The sequence below is a fragment of the Cygnus olor genome, chromosome 6, assembly GCF_009769625.2.
Source record: "Cygnus olor isolate bCygOlo1 chromosome 6, bCygOlo1.pri.v2, whole genome shotgun sequence".
In the NCBI taxonomy this organism is placed as follows: domain Eukaryota; kingdom Metazoa; phylum Chordata; class Aves; order Anseriformes; family Anatidae; genus Cygnus; species Cygnus olor.
In genome coordinates, this window is record NC_049174.1 from 35,519,717 (window position 1) to 35,535,727 (window position 16,011).

At 39.6% G+C, this 16,011-nt stretch overlaps 1 protein-coding gene across 6 annotated transcripts in view; it reads right to left on the bottom strand.

The window, feature by feature from the left end:
• Positions 1-16,011, bottom strand: part of LRP1B (LDL receptor related protein 1B) — a 684,970-nt gene that overhangs the window by 631,757 nt on the left and 37,202 nt on the right. The window lies entirely within an intron of this gene.

Here is a 16,011-nt window from a genome sequence, read left to right on the forward strand (position 1 = left end):
TAGTGTGGGGGAGAGAACACAATATCATCTGGATTCAGCACAGCCTAACTTTAGTCAAACCAGATACAAAGCACATAACTAATATCCTGCATAACACAGATACTCCAAGATGTCTTTTTGTTCCAATTCTGGACAAGCCCTACATATTCAAAACATGCATAAATTAATGTTTTAAACAAAACATTAAGTCAGTCCAATTACTCTGTTTTAAATCAGGCTTGTCCTTGTCACATTACATCATCTTAAAAAAAAAAAAAAAAAAAAAAGTAAACCATTCAACAAAAATAATTTCAAATTGAAATCCAGAAACATTCCCAAAAATGACTGAATGGGATTTCAGCATTGCCACACAGAAAAACTTTCCAGGATCTCCCTCTGAAATAACAACCTGACTTGGTATATCTCAGGCAGACCATGTGAAATTAGCAGAGACGGTGGCAACTGGACACGATGAAGGTTTATTTGGCTGCTTCGCTGCAAAGTCCCTGGTGTACTGGGACGTGGATGTTGCCCTGGCACTTCTGCATCTCCCTATGCAGTTGGACTTTTCACCAGCTCGAGCCCTGCAGCCCCCTTCCTGGAGCTGCAGTGCTGGCTCTCAGCACTGGTGTTCACTCGCTCACTTTTTCCTGGGCACGGCAAAACCACTTCAAGTATAGCTTGTCCTACCTGCTGCAGCGCGACTTCCAGCTGTTATTTCTAAAAGAAGACTACATTAGCTTTTTATATGGAACACATGACAACTGCTCCAGGCTGCAAATAGCCTCCTAAATATCCTTCTGTAGTTACTGGTGTGTTAACAATGAGCAAGCATCTCTCCTGAAGTCTTGCTGAGGCTGCTCAAGAGGCCTGAATCGAGCAGGGTAAGTCCCCACAAATCCTACTAATGGTATCTCACATGGCCTTCTGACAACCTCTCCTACCAGTAACAGGTTTTCCTATTGAAAACTGAGAAAAAAAAAGTGTGATCACGGAACTGAACTCCCCATCTTTATTGGTGAGACTGGGAAAGTTTGCGAGTGGCCAGGTTCAGATGGAGAGCTTATCAAACCTGAGCTCTGCTGTGCAGGCCCAGTCCAACAACTGAGCCCAAGTGGCAGCTCCCCAAAATGGCTGACCCTGAGCCCTGCCAGCACACAGGGCAAGGGCTGTTGGAGAAATAAATTCAACTCTTCTACTCCTAGTATCTAAAAGAAACTACTTTTGGAGTCCTCTTCAGCAGTGGAGTGAAATTAAATACAGTTAATCATACCAATATTTGGGATACAGAGTTTAATTTTCTTTATGGTTCTTATGCTTTTTTGTTGTTGTTGTTTTGTTTTGTTTCCAGCACGTTTTGTGGATTATAAATCCTTTTTCACTTCAACACTACTATAAATATACATTCTGCTTTAAAGACAAAGCGTTACCAGATAACTTAAAGAAAATCCAGAACCACAGTCTTGCAGCTTTCTCCAGAGGCAGAGACCCCCTAACCTGCACCAACCACAATTTCTGTAGGAACGTGGCTATGAAATAAGCCTCATGCACTGCAGTGTACATCACTGCTATAAGAATACGAAAAGGCAGTAACCAAATAAAGGTATGAAGTAAAATAGACAAGGGTATTGCAGCAAACCCTAGAAATCATGGGATGTTACTTGCAGATGTAGTATTTTAGAAGGGAATTAGGAAGAGGAAAGGATGAGAGCAAAATATTCTTCAATATGTAAATTGCTTTGTACAAGGTACATTGAAGTACCTTGCTATTATTACATTAAATGTGCAATTAAAGAGTTAATTGGCTTCTAAGCACGCCCCCACATAGCCCTTGCATCCAATGCACTGAAAATGCCTGGGACTGCACAGAAGGGACTCACCCTAATTCCCATCTCCACACCGCTTCCAAGAGGAAGTGCTGCATGAGGAGCTGGGCCTGACACGTGTTGTGCCCCCCTCTTACATTTTTAAGGGGCTGTCCTGCAAACCTGTAGCAGGGCAATTACCAAGAAGTTTTAAGAAAACTCACAGATGTCATCCATCCCAACACCTTGGTCACCTCCCTCTAATAGCAACCACCCTCAGTACACCTGAACAGCCCTTCCAAAGCTGTAACACCTGGAAGGCATTTTGGGGTTTATACTGCTGCCATTTGGCGATTGGTTTAATGTGACGAATGTCCTTGTCCACAGGCCTTTGGCATTACAAATAACTACTTGATGTAGTTCAGAAGGATTACTTTTTTTGACCATTATTTGCAAAATAACGATGGGAAATCCGTCTGTGTAAAAACAGAAATGCACAAAGAGAAAGCCCTTTTTAACAGGACTTAGGAAAAATCATGTTGCAGACACTGTGATTTGGTACAGAGTCCATACATGAAGAAAATTTGCTAAAACAGCCAATTAGAACATTATTCATACTACGGGTATTTCTGCATACAGCAAATTAACATCTTCATTTTTTTTAACACAGTTCTAACAATTAGCAAAGGCAATAGATGACCATAATTCTAGGTAGATTTAAAGTTTTGAAAAACTTTGTCTTCATGAAATTAAATCACAATTTTTTACACTACATAATCTGAAAATTCCAGTCTGATATGTGAAAGTCACAGATTTAACAACACATAGAACTGGAATTTGCTCTATATTTTAACCATTTTCACCCCATTATTAAAAGTACTGTAATCATAACCATTTTGTACTGTGACTAATCCCTTCTTTCAAAACATACAAATTTCTCAAGTTCCTCACTGCTGTCTGCTTTTATTTTTCCACATTTTGCTTTGCTTACTCCTTTGAAAAAAAGCACTAATGTGATTTCCAAAGTTAAGTATAAATAGAGGGATGTACACAACTGCGGGTGCATGGGGTAGTGAGGCAGGTGAGATAGCCTCTTTTTTAAATTTGCATAAAAATAAAAAGCGTGGAACTCAACCACAGATATAATGGAGAAAGCGACAAGAAAGAAGCAATAACCATTAACATTCAGGGCTTGGAAGGAACAATACGAAATTTTCTTCTCACCTCACACTCCCTCCCAAGACTCGCAAAGAACCTTTGGCATAGTGCTGCAAATTAAGTCTGTTAACAAGTATATATCTTAGCTTTTCTTTCTAATTAAATGGAAAAAGATTTCCTTAGGAAGCAAAGAGCACAGAAATGCAAATGGAAAGAACTGACAAATAAAGCTAATGCCCTGTTTCCACAAACATCAAAGAGCCCCTTAAGTGACATTTTGTACACTATTGAGATTTTGTGCCGGTTATATCAGTTTATTACTGTTTCTTGCTCTGTTTTAGGTACAACTCTGCCTCTGTCTCTAAAAAAAAGCAAAAGTCAACAGACCTAAATCGTAGCCAACCTGTCTCAGCCATTCACCAGACTTCTGATGTGCAGCCAGTAGAAGTTTACAATTAGTGAAATAATTGTATACTTATTCTTGTGGGTTTATTTATTTGCTTATTTATTTTCAGAATGAATATTATATTCCCCATTTACAGTAGTATTCATTTGTACAGGCATTTAATTTACATTTTTGCACTACTAGTAGAACTTCTCTGTCAATTTCAGATTTCAACTCTTAATTTGGCAACTTCTGACTTCTATCTGCAAGAAAAAAATCTCTTAAAAGCTGACTACATCATGTCACTGCGACCTGCTCATTAGAAAGTACCTTTTTTATAGTTACACATTAAATAATGGAATTTTAAAACTCCAAATTCAACTTCAAAGTACAATTTCAATTATATCATCCACTTTGAGATTCTTTATCATTTTGTTAACAGCCGCTGTCATATTTGATCTCCATCCCATACACAAGCAAGACGGACTATAGCATTTCAGCCTTCAGTGCATTCTGCTGTATATGCAGAGCACTGCAAGCCCAGCATACTAATAATCACCTTTGATTGACAGTTCTTTAAATTAATGGCGTTTGGACAACAGCAGTGAAGATGACCAAGTTTAAAAACAACGTAAAAGTTAACTGGCAGAAAGTTCAGCCTGCTGTAAAAACCCATAAGCGCCCCATAATGGCCCAGATAAGGTTCTCTGCTTCTGCTGGTGTTTGAGCTAACTAGCATGTTAATTTATAGACCATTTTGCTGCATGGTATTTTGGCCAAGCTCTGTCTCTTTATGGTTTTCCTTCCATGACGTCTTTTATTTAGCATTTAATAAAATGTCTGTAATGTTTGACAATCAGAGGCCACTGGGAACTTCTCTGCTCCCACCAAAAACTTCCACAGGAGCATCACCTTTGACGCAATGGTGGAGAAGAAAGAGTGGAGCAACACTTGAGCAGACCACCACCACCCGAGATAAGCCAACAGCCCTATTACTACTAACAGTGCGGGGTCTGCAGCACACGGACAAGTAGGTATAATACCTTAGCTCCACTGGGAGAGCTGTGTTTTCATGACAACATTCAGCACCCTCCCTTTTAGCTAGGCTTCAATTCTACACAGACAGCAGCTGAACACCCAAGAGCCCCAACTTGAACACCTCTGCGGTGCTCCACGAGATGCGCAACTCATCACACCACTGTTGAGGTCTGGACATAAGTGCAGTAAGGAGCACACTGCAAGAAACAGCACACACAGGCAACTTAGAGAGGAGTCAGGTTTTTCTTCACGCCTTTTGGATGGAGAGGAACAGCCTGTATTTTTTTAAACTTCATTTTTATCTAGATCATATCTATTCCTAACTAATTCAGCTTTCAGAATTTCATATGCAATTTAAGCTCTGCAAGGTCACTATTTCCTAAAGGGATTTTAATTTTTAAAATTTTACAGATGGTTATTCAGCTCAGACCTGCGAGTTCATAAACAATTTTTGAAATATCTGGTTTACAGTTGTATCCTAATTGTAGCGAGATGAAAGAGGTACAGGCCTGACTTTTTTCTAGCTTCAGGCACATTTTTTTTCCTTTTAGCTATACATTTCAGCCTATTAAAAAGCCTCTGAAAGGTAAGAAAGCTAACATAAATATGATTTTCTTTCTACAATTAAAGCAGGAAGTCTTTCTACTTGCTGCCAGTCGTGTCATACTAAAGTTTACAGGTGTTTCGAAAATCTAACATCTCTCTCTGTTTTCCTTGACACCATCAGGCACCTGGATTCTTTTCTTAATTGGAAATGCTTTCAGCTGAAGAGTCAGCACGTAGGTGTGTGTGGTGGTAAAGAGCATTAGCATTGCACCACTCTGGGAGAAGCTCGCAGCTGCACTTACTTGGGTTATGCTCAACATCTCTTCCATTTTTATCGTATTTGAAAGTAATGCTGACCGGGAGATAAATGATCAAAGAGTGAATCCATTAAAACATGCTAATTGTATCTACATTTATTCCATTTTTTAATATTTTTATTATTTTTGCTGAACTGGTAATATCTTAATTAACTGGGAACATTTACAAAGCTCTCGGTGGGCTCCGTTTGCCCTAACGGGAATGCCATTAGTCACTTACTGCTCAGCAGGGATGACATCCAGCCAGCTGAGGCACTACTCCCCGCTAAAGAGATCTGACCACGGTGATTTACAGCCTTTAGTAATAAATAATCTTTTACTACTTCTATTTTTCTTGGCCAACGTCAACCAAATCCTTACATGTGACATCATTTAATTTCCATTAGATGGAAATGTGCTATCCTTTTGCCAACAGGCCTTGCAGGTCTATCTCCTGTTTGGCATGGAGACACAGAATTGGGTGTTTTCATAGTGAAACCTGAATTTTTCCTTGAGAAATGTTGTGCTCAGTAATTATGGCAATTTCTTTTGATGTTAATCCAAAACTGTATTTTTAACTGCATTTCATCCATGTATTACTGTTCATGTTAAAAATACATGCATAGGAAGGGTTTATACTGTCAGCACTTTCTGCAGTGAGTCACTACCTTCACAGTTGCAGTTCTGAAATAATATTTTTAAGCTCCAGTTTTTCCAGCTGTGTCCAAGCACACCACTGGCTCCTGTGCTGAAATCCCTTCACTTTAATGGGCACCATGGACTTACTCCCATCAGGGACAGACTACAGAATAAAGTCTCGGTCTGGCTGCCTTTTGTATGTGTCAAGCTCTCAGGGAGCTGTAGAGTGAAAATTGAGAGAAGTAGAAAAATGACATTGTCCACACCCCAGACAGACATAACACCTGAAAGCATGTTTGGAGTACTGCAAAAATGCAATTAATTAATTGGATTTGAGGTTGATGTCTCTTAAAATAGCCACAGCATCTCCTCCTCTACCAAAAGCAAGTCGCTGTCCTGATTCCCTTTCCAGCAAACTCCCTTCCTTGCTACGATGAACAAGTTGGAGGCAGAGACTGTGTTTGCCACACTGTCTTCTTCCTGCAGAGGATGAAATACTTTACACAATAAAAGTCAATGAGCCTGCGTAACATGAGGCCAATTCCAATGCTGTCTCGGAGGGATTTATGATTGACTGAAGCAATCGGAGATGCTGATGGCATAAACTTATACAGTCCACTAGGAATATTTACTCTCCATTTCATATCTGCCACAAAAGCCTTAAACCTGTTTGCTGAATGTCACTGTTTCAGTCCATCAACACCCAACACAATGATCAAACTTTATTCAGCAGGGACCTGGTATTTCTTCTGCTTTTCCTCTGCTCAGCAGCATGGGTTAATAAACTGAAATGACTCATAACATCCTTTTAATGAATAATAATCTCTTTGCTTTTTAACATTTTTAGTTTCAAAACTGAGCACAATTATTTAAATAAATCAATATTCTCTTGGAGGCTTAATGTCTACAACAAGGTTAAAATATTCCTTACTTTTCTGTTTTCTTCTAGGTCACCAAATTTATTAGAAACCATCTAAAGCAGACTGTTTTGACAGCTGCCTTCTTAAAAATAAATGTTCTCTCTCTGTTTCTACAATTAAAAGAAAAAATAAAACATATATTTAGATTCCAAATAAACCAAATAGAATCACCAAGATATCTCCTGGTCTTTGGGAGGTTCCATGATACCACTACTTAAAAAAATTATTTTAGAGGATCAGGCTTTACTGATGAATTTCCAGAGCTTCTTTACTAATTATTTGCAGAGATTGTTTAGGAAAATGTGAAATTAGAACGTGATTCTTGTTGAATGCCTGCTAAGATAGATGAAGGGCTGTCACGGCCAGAAGGGCTCCTTGTGCCAGATGAAGGCTGCCCTTGGGGGTGCTCTGGCTGTGCATTACTCACCCAATCCCTCTGTCACTCCTTTGCACACCCTATCAAAATAACGTTCTTATTAACACATCTTGTTTGCTTGGTCGCTGCCATTTGTTTTTATTTGGCGATTTGTTAGCTGCGAACACATCTTGCTGACAACAGCCTCTTGGTGCCAGTTCAGTACCTGAATGCCAGAAGAAAGGTGTGGGGTTCACTGCCCAGCATCTGCTTCATGCTTCCTTGGTCTGGAAGGGTTCATATCAATACCTGAGCATGCGGGCAGATAAATAAGAATAATACTGACTTTCCATTAAAAAATAAAAATAAAATGGTTTATCTCAGCGTAGAAAACATATATGGCTCCCTTTGTTAATGTGGGCCAATTTAGGCACAGTCACCAATGCAAAAATATGCTGGAGGCTTCAAGAGAAGCTCCAGTGAGGATATACGCCTGCTTCAAAGCAGCGACAGAAATGCCCAGCAAACAGCTTGGATGTGCTGGCACTTGGCTGCTCTGCTCGGAGGGGACAGATCCGGAGCCACGGTGGCCCAGCACCAGCTGAGCTGGCAGCAAATGAGAAAGACGTGCCAGTGCCTCGGCCCTGTCCCCACAGCTCCACAGCACTGCTGTCCAGCACACTCCCCTGGAGCCTAAAGGACTTCCCTCTCTTAGCAAAAGCAAAATAAGAATAATAACAAAAGGCAATTGCAAATGTTCACACAGCACAGGCTGGAACTGAGCCTTCTTCAGCCATCGGTAAGTAGAATAATGCAACGATGCTTCCTTTTCTATTATGTTCCCATCGATACCCAAAGCTGGTATTTATTAAAGCTAACTCTAAGAGCAAGTTTAAACGCCGTGCAGTCTCAGGTCTGCTCCTGTTGTGCTGTGTCCTCACCCTGCCCCGTTGTGCTGCCTTGGCACCTCCCTGCCCCAGGGAACCCCCGCGGACCGTGGGAGCAGCTGGGTGCCACGGGCACGCTGCACGGAGCATCCCCCGGTTAGAACCCCCAAAGAGAAAAGGTAAGGGAACCGCAGGGGCCATGCTAATTGACTTTCAATATAAACAAATAAGTCATTAAATAAGCAACTCGGTGGTTTTACTTGCATGAAATAATGGCTAAATATTCAAACAGAATTACACTGAAGTCCTGGTTAACTCTTACATCTATATATGCTCCTGATGCTCCAAACTGACTTATGCTAGTTAAGAGTAACTACAAGCAAATAAAAATATTTATTTGCTGTATTTATCTGAAACAAAAGCAAATGGAGCTATTTGTCATAACAAAACTACATTATTTCAGAACAAACAAAGCCCAGTGCTTACCTCTGAGATTTATGGGGTGGGGGGATTTCAAGACATACTATATATAATACATTTTTACATGTGCAAAAATTTACCAATGAAGTGAAATGTAGTCTACCAGAGAGGATCTAGATGCCATCCTGATCCAGGAGTCTCCACTGCCCAAGGGATCTCTGGAATTCAGAGACTTGGGGAGCAAGCCCCAAACACTGGGAAGCCTTCAGCAATGCTTTGGCCTTGATCTAGTCAATGAAGACTATTCTCTTAGATAAACTATAAACTCACAAACTACTGAAATCATTGTTCATCACAGTGTTTTCCTGTGAAATGCTTTCCTTCTTTAGGTCTTTGGCTACCATTTGGTACCTTTTTTTCAGTCTGCAATGCCTCATTGTTTCCTTTGCAATGCCCTTTCTATCCACAACCAAGTCCCCTCCTGCAGCTACAGCTCCTTATCTCATCACAACAAAACCCAGCTCCTATGAAGAGCTTTCCCACATTATTTCATCAGCAGTGTTTTCTTTAACCCCACATCATCCCAACATTTTGTCACTGCCAAGATCTCAGTAGGGACTCTTTGGAATAAGGAACAGTCTTATTTGTAGACTATGGTAGTAAACGTTCTACATGATTTTGGGACCAAATCAAGTCTTTTATTTCTTACCAACAAGACTGCAAAAGAAACCACAGAAGCACAGACACCCATAAACATACCTATTTATTTAACACAGATGCATTTTTAGGAACAACTGCAACCTCCATGATATTTCCCATAGCTCGAAGCTTGGTCTGTGCCTGCTCTGGGAAGCAGGGTCCATGGGACCATGCCATGGGGCAAGTGCCACCACTGACCTGAAAACCTCCTGCAGATGCACTCCAAGGGAGAGCCAATCCCATCCTCCAACACCAAAAAAAATATATCTCAATTTCCACGTGTATTAAAGAACCGACAGGAAACAAAGGGAAATAAAATATGCAAATACTAATCATTCTCATATCTATCGCTTTAATGACATCCCAAACTTCACCACTTTCCCCAATATTACTAAAATTCCACAGCTTTCTCCTGTGTTGTCACTTTTTATAAGACTAACACATTTCAGAATTGCAAAACAAATGCGTGGAAAATTATTATGAAAAGCAAAAGTTTCTTCATTTTGATGTTAATGAAGTTTCTAATAACCGTTTTCATTCTAAGTATCTCTAGATATTAACTTTCATACAAAACTCATTAATTTTGTGAATTATAAATTAATACAATAGCCTTCAAACATCTACCTAATTTCTGCTAATTTCTACTGTATTTGCAGTTTTACATTACTTGAATACTGGCATTTTTTCATTGACAGCAACAGCAACAGGCAATTATCATCAATTTGTGAAATACTGGGCTATTGGATTTTGAAGAATTAAAACCAAATGAAGTATCTTGGGAATACTGATGAAGCTGTTGCTTGGTCGCCTCCTCCAGATATTCTGTTTGCACAGTAGGCAGATGGATGATGTTTTTAAATTCATTCAAGTCAGTCAAGAGTAGGGTGGCATAGGACTAAAATGTTTTCCATCAAAATTCAGTGCAAATTCTTCCAACTCTGAAGACAGAGTGGAACACGAAACACTCGAACTCCTCGTTGGCTTGGCTCTATTAGCTTGGTCTTCAAACACAATTCAGAATCTAACAGATGACTTAAGATAATCATGGTACATCAAAAGCTGTAAGGTGATAGATACAGATGATATTAAAACAAAGACTGCAGCTAGCCCTAGGGGAATCCCCTTTGCCGTGGAAGCCTGCCAGGAGTGGCTTGGCAGCTCAGCACCAAGCATTCCCCCCCACAGCAGCACTGGATCCCAGCACCCATGTGTGTGCTGAGAACAGAGGTGGCCCTCAAGGGCATCTGTATGAGACAATCTCAGCAGACAGACAGTTATTGCAATGTTTCTTAGAGGTTCACTAGCCCAGAGCAATTTTCTTTGGACTCAATGAATTCATATAAGAAAACTCACTTAAGCAGAATGTGAATTTCTGGTACCTATGGAGGTTTACCCACCATTGGTCTCAACTCTTTTCAAGGATGATGCTCTGAAGCAATCAATCTTTAATTTGACAGGTACAGGCTTTCTTGTGTATTCTAGTAAACACTGTAATTTACAGATTTTCACATTCCTGGAAAAAAAAAAAAGAAAAAGTTTCACAAATCTTGAATAGGTCTTTTCCTTATTCAGTCGCTTTGTGCAAAATTGGAGGCTATACGTCAACTTTAGTACGTCAAGGATAAAATTCATATTCTGTTCTCCTTTGAAATCTTTCAGGACCTAATTGACTGGAATGACAGAATAAGACCCATGGAGAGAACCATAGAGTATGAAATTACAATTTCATTTATTATGAATTCTGTTTTATTTAACAGTCTATAAACTCTGGCAAAAATTCTACCACTTTGTTTTTTTTTACATTTTTAATTAGTTTTAAAAAGATCATGTTACACAGAAATTCTAATGAATTATTTTTGGTTGATCTCTTCCTCTGTTACCTATCCCAGATTTTCTGGTCATTAGGTATTTCTCATGCATGTCGGACCTTTCAGTTTTAATGCTTAGAATGATCAAGGAGCCTGATGTTTTGTCATTTATTTTAAAATTAAGATGACCGTGAAAACTAGCTCAGTTAGTCATTTCTGTATAGTAGTCCCTTATCATTAAAGCAGCAACATTTTCCCAACCTCCATAATTAACCTTTTTGTACAACTGAAAGCAATAGCAATCTATCCTTTGAAAGCCCTTCTGGGGCTACTTAGCACACTTCTTTCACAACTAAACAGAAATAAGCCAGCAAAGATGAAAAAAAAAAAAAAATCCACCCTGCTTAGGATAAAATTAGATACTTTGTTCTATATCAGGCACAAAAAATATCTCAAATCAGAATTAAAACCTCATTTAACTTTTTTTTTTTTTTTTTTTTTTTTTTCAGGTCATAAATGCCCGGCTTTATTTTTATCTCTACGAACCCATCAGTTACGGGTAAAATGTGTATTATCCAATTGCTTTCAGCATAAGATTATTTCCCCTTTTATGCAATTGTTTGCTTCTACTCACTATTCTAAAATCAATTTCTATTGATCCAGCCAGTGGCTTGCATGTTGTTCCCGACAAAAAGGAAAACCATGTCATACAAATTCAAGGCACTAGAGACAAGCAAGTTCCATGATCGTATCCAGCCTTCATTTTCAGAAAAAATCTCTTATACTTTCTGCCTGTGATAGGGAGCGAAGCTGATAATAAACACAAGCTTAGTTCATAAAACTGGATGCAATACTAAAGGAAAAATTGCTGCAAGAGAACTTCAGCTCATGTCAACGGGCGTAAAGCAAGAGCGCAGATCTACCCCAAGAGCCTGCCACTCATGTATGAGGGCACAACGATAATAGTGGCAGGGTTTTATTTATTATTCCGGAGCTACTTGGTGTTTAGGACTGCAGAAGTGCTCCTGAAAGACTGAGCCATGACTCACGCTGGGCAGCCCATGTGCATGCCGATAAGGCACTCCCCTACACTACTGAAGGCTCCTGCATGCTACTCCATGCGTGCTACAGAAAGCCTCTTCTGGGAGGCTGCACTGTTGGTAAAATTACTAGCATAACTTTAAACTGTCCTCTTGGAAAACAAGCCACTACAGATGACACGCAGGAAATTATACCTATCCTCTGCATAAAAAGAACACTATTTCAAAGTTAGTGTTTGAAGACCTAGCTGCTGCTTCTTGTTTCGCTTACAGCCTCTATTTCTGCATCACAAGGAATGGAAATACCCGATGTACGAGCTTGCCACAGTGGCAGAGATGAAGCCCATGTTTGTAGGAGGAAAAGGAATCGAGGTCTTGGCAGAAGGGATTTTGTTTGTTTGTTACTTGCTGGTTTGCTTTTTCTGGCAGCTATCTGAAGGAGTTGAAGAGTTCTGAAAGATGGCATAAATCTCAGTAGAGATACAGCGAGCAAAAGCAGGTGAAGTGAACAAAGCTGAAATTTAATCACATTTCTATTATAATCAAATATGTATTCACAGTTGTGTACAACATATTATAAAAACACACAATGAGCTAAATTGTGATTTCAGCAGTGTAAATAGCAGAGAAAATGCATTGATCTCAGGAGAGCATTTCTGGCTTCTCACTGGTATAACCAAGAAGAATTTTGAACAACATATGCTAATTATATACAATATAATCTGGCAATCTGTACAGTCATCGCTGAAACTAAACTTCATTCATCCTGTCAGAATGTTCAATGGTCTGAAACTTTGCTACAGAAAGAAATATAACCCTCTGATTTTCGTCAGGCAGCAAGTCAAACTTCGAGTCACATTAAAAGATAAAACTTCAATACATATCTAAATTCTAGTTTACCTTCCCAACTCGGTTTGTGGATGAGGTATGATTTCATAAGGCAGTGACTTACCAGAACTGCAAAGAAAAATATCCTGCATGTTTATTTCTCCATTGTCAATTTTACATAATTTGTTGTTCGATTAGTAGGAGCACATAATTAAAAACAAAGCCCAGGTAATTAAATTAAGAACTGATTTATTTCTAAACCGTATTCCTTATGGTTAGAAAGTCAGCAGCAAAACTCCGTCTGCATTTAGAGAGAACGCCTGCATGGAAAAACACAAAAAGCAGGTCGGTGAAGGGAGGCAACAGTGTTTTCTACTTCCTTTTCCAATTAGAAGAGATCCTCCAAAAGTTAGAGGGTTTGTCTAGGCTACAATATGCATTTAGTTATAGTTTAACACCGTACCAGCCTTATGCATCTCCTCAGCCCCAAAGTGGCTTTTGTCACTCTTAGTAAAATGGAGTACCTTGTCTCATTTTCATCTGCTATAACCAGAATCGTCGTGGTTTCCTTGACACACAAAGGTTTTCCTTGGCATCTTAAAATCTAACCCCTCCTCCCTCCAGCAGGGGTTTGGTTTAGCTCATCACGGGGCTTCCTGCCCACAGTGGTGGAAAGCCTCTCGCAGCTGGCTGCAAGCCTGGGGACGAGCACTGGGAAGCGTCCCACCGCTTTTCAAGCGTGCTGGACTGGATTTCTCACTCTCCGTTGAAATCTCAATACCGACTCCCTGATTTGCATGTTCCCAGATGCTATCCAAGACAAGTGTGGAATATCACCTTGCCAACGTTTCGCTATTCAGCACGTGTTGACTTTGATGAACGCTGATACTTCTATAGGTAGCTGTGCAAAAAATACCTAGATGCATTTTAACATCTACCCAATGAACTCTTCCTCAAAATCACCAGGCTTGAACCTGAGGTTACAAGTAAACCATAGCATATGTGATCATTCGTCGCTCCTGACACCTTCCCTTTTTTCCTCACTTGAAAAATTGATCATCGTAATACCAAAGAAAGTTTGTATTAACATAAATCTATTCCACTTAAGCACTGGCTTGGACAACGAATTATTAAATCTTGACAAAAAGAATATTTATGAGATACAGAAGAGCCTTCTGACATAGATGAATCAATATTTTTTTTCCTCAGAATTCTCGGAATCATCAAAAAGACAATATTTATACAGAAAAAAACCCTAAGGCAGTGACAAGGATGGTATCGTATTTTTCTTAAGTCAGTGCAATAAAGTAAACAAGAGGAAAAAAAAAATCAAATCTAACGGAAGAGCCCACAATATGTCACAGGGACATGTTGTTATATATGCTAGGAGAGAAAGCAAAGAGTTCAAGCAGTGCCGGAGGATTTGTGGCAACAGGCAGACAGAATTGCATCTGCACCCTCAACATTAAACGACACATGTAATAGGGCATGCACAGCTTACTTTTCGGGATTTAAATCACTGGACGTTCTCATTGGACGCTAGCATAAATCCACGCTGTTAACATGTATATAAAATAATCTAATAAAACCCTTCCATTATCAGCAAAATCTCCTTTAAAATGCACTTCCAAAAGTACAGCCTGCAAGCTAAGATTTGGTCTTACAACAAACAGGGGCAAAGAAAAGCGGTGGCTCTGCACCATCTGCCACTTCCTGCACCTCTTTGCTAGGCATACGTGGAGGAAGGTGGTACTTTTAGGGATGATTCAGTTTTTTTTTTTTTTTTTTTTTTTACTGATGTCTTACACAGAAAACTGCACCCCAGGATTTGAGGATTTTCCCCTTTTTTCATCTTTTTGAAAAAAAATAAACAAACAGCCAGGCTTATCTTTGTATTCCCGTTATCACCAGGTCTGACATGGAACGGTATTATTTACCTCATATTTATTTTTAAAGGTTAATTAAGGTTTGTACACTACCTTGCTATGTGCTTTGACAATTAATTTCCATTACTATTGATTGCCTCATACGTCAGCACATGAGCCAGCACCGCTGGCATTTTCTGCTTCCAAATGATGCACTACTGGCATCGAAGGCTATTGATGGTCATGGCTGAGATGCTGCAGAAGACTGTGCTGAGAACTGCAACCGTTGCCTTCCTAAAGTACAGCTGGTCCTAGCCAGCGCTAACCTTTCATTGAATTCAGCTCTTACAGCCAGAGCAGGAAAAATATCTGGTTTCCTCACCCCTGATTTATTTTGCTTTTATTTCCTTTTACCTATTACATGGTTTAATGGGTTAAAATGGTACCAGGTATCCAGATCAGGGCCACTTTTAAACTCATTGATTTATATATTCAGGTGAATTTAGGTACAGCTCTTCTCTGGGAGATTTAGGCTTCTGCAAAACGAAGACACCTCTCCAGCAGGAAAGGGCAGATCAGCAGTCCTGTACAACCATCCACCTACCAGGAACAGAAACAGGCCTTTTGGAAATAATGAGATAAATCTAAAATCAGGCAGCCTAGGAGAGTTGTAGCTTTTGAACTTGAAGGGAAAGCGAATGGATTTCTCCTGTTTTGACATACTAGACTGAAAATGTTCAATTGCTCTACTAACGACACTTTGATTTTATCCCTAGATTTACCATCACCATACTTCTAAGCTGCAATAAATCAAAACACAACTTCATTTCCAGCACTTATAAAGAGACACAACCACGTCTCCCTTAATGGGATATTAAAATTAGTCACATAATTATTAAAGAAAACACCTCGAGGCCTTCCACTGAAGGACATTAAATACCAGAAGGTATTACTATTTTTGCAGTGTTTGAGTGCATTCGTCTGCCATCGCCATCCCTTTCAGACAAGAAAAGCTCAGAGGAGCACAGCTGACCCAAGTGTTACATATTTTCCTCTTGTGCTCTGCGGTTCTGCTCGGGTCCGTTCTGTAATTTAAATGCTAGTTGTCACTGTTCAAAGGCAACTACACTTCTGAGATGCTTCTGATAGGAGATTGTTTTCATTTCATTTTGTGGTAGTTTGAAAGCTTTTGCATCTTTTCTCTTTGGTGCCAGCTGCTTTGTATGGTAGCTGGTCTTGAGTTTTACACTGCAGTGTTATGGCAGGGACTGCAGGAAAAGATCATCAGCCCTTTATACTGCATTTCATTTCGCACCAAAAACCCCACATATTTTAAAGCTAAG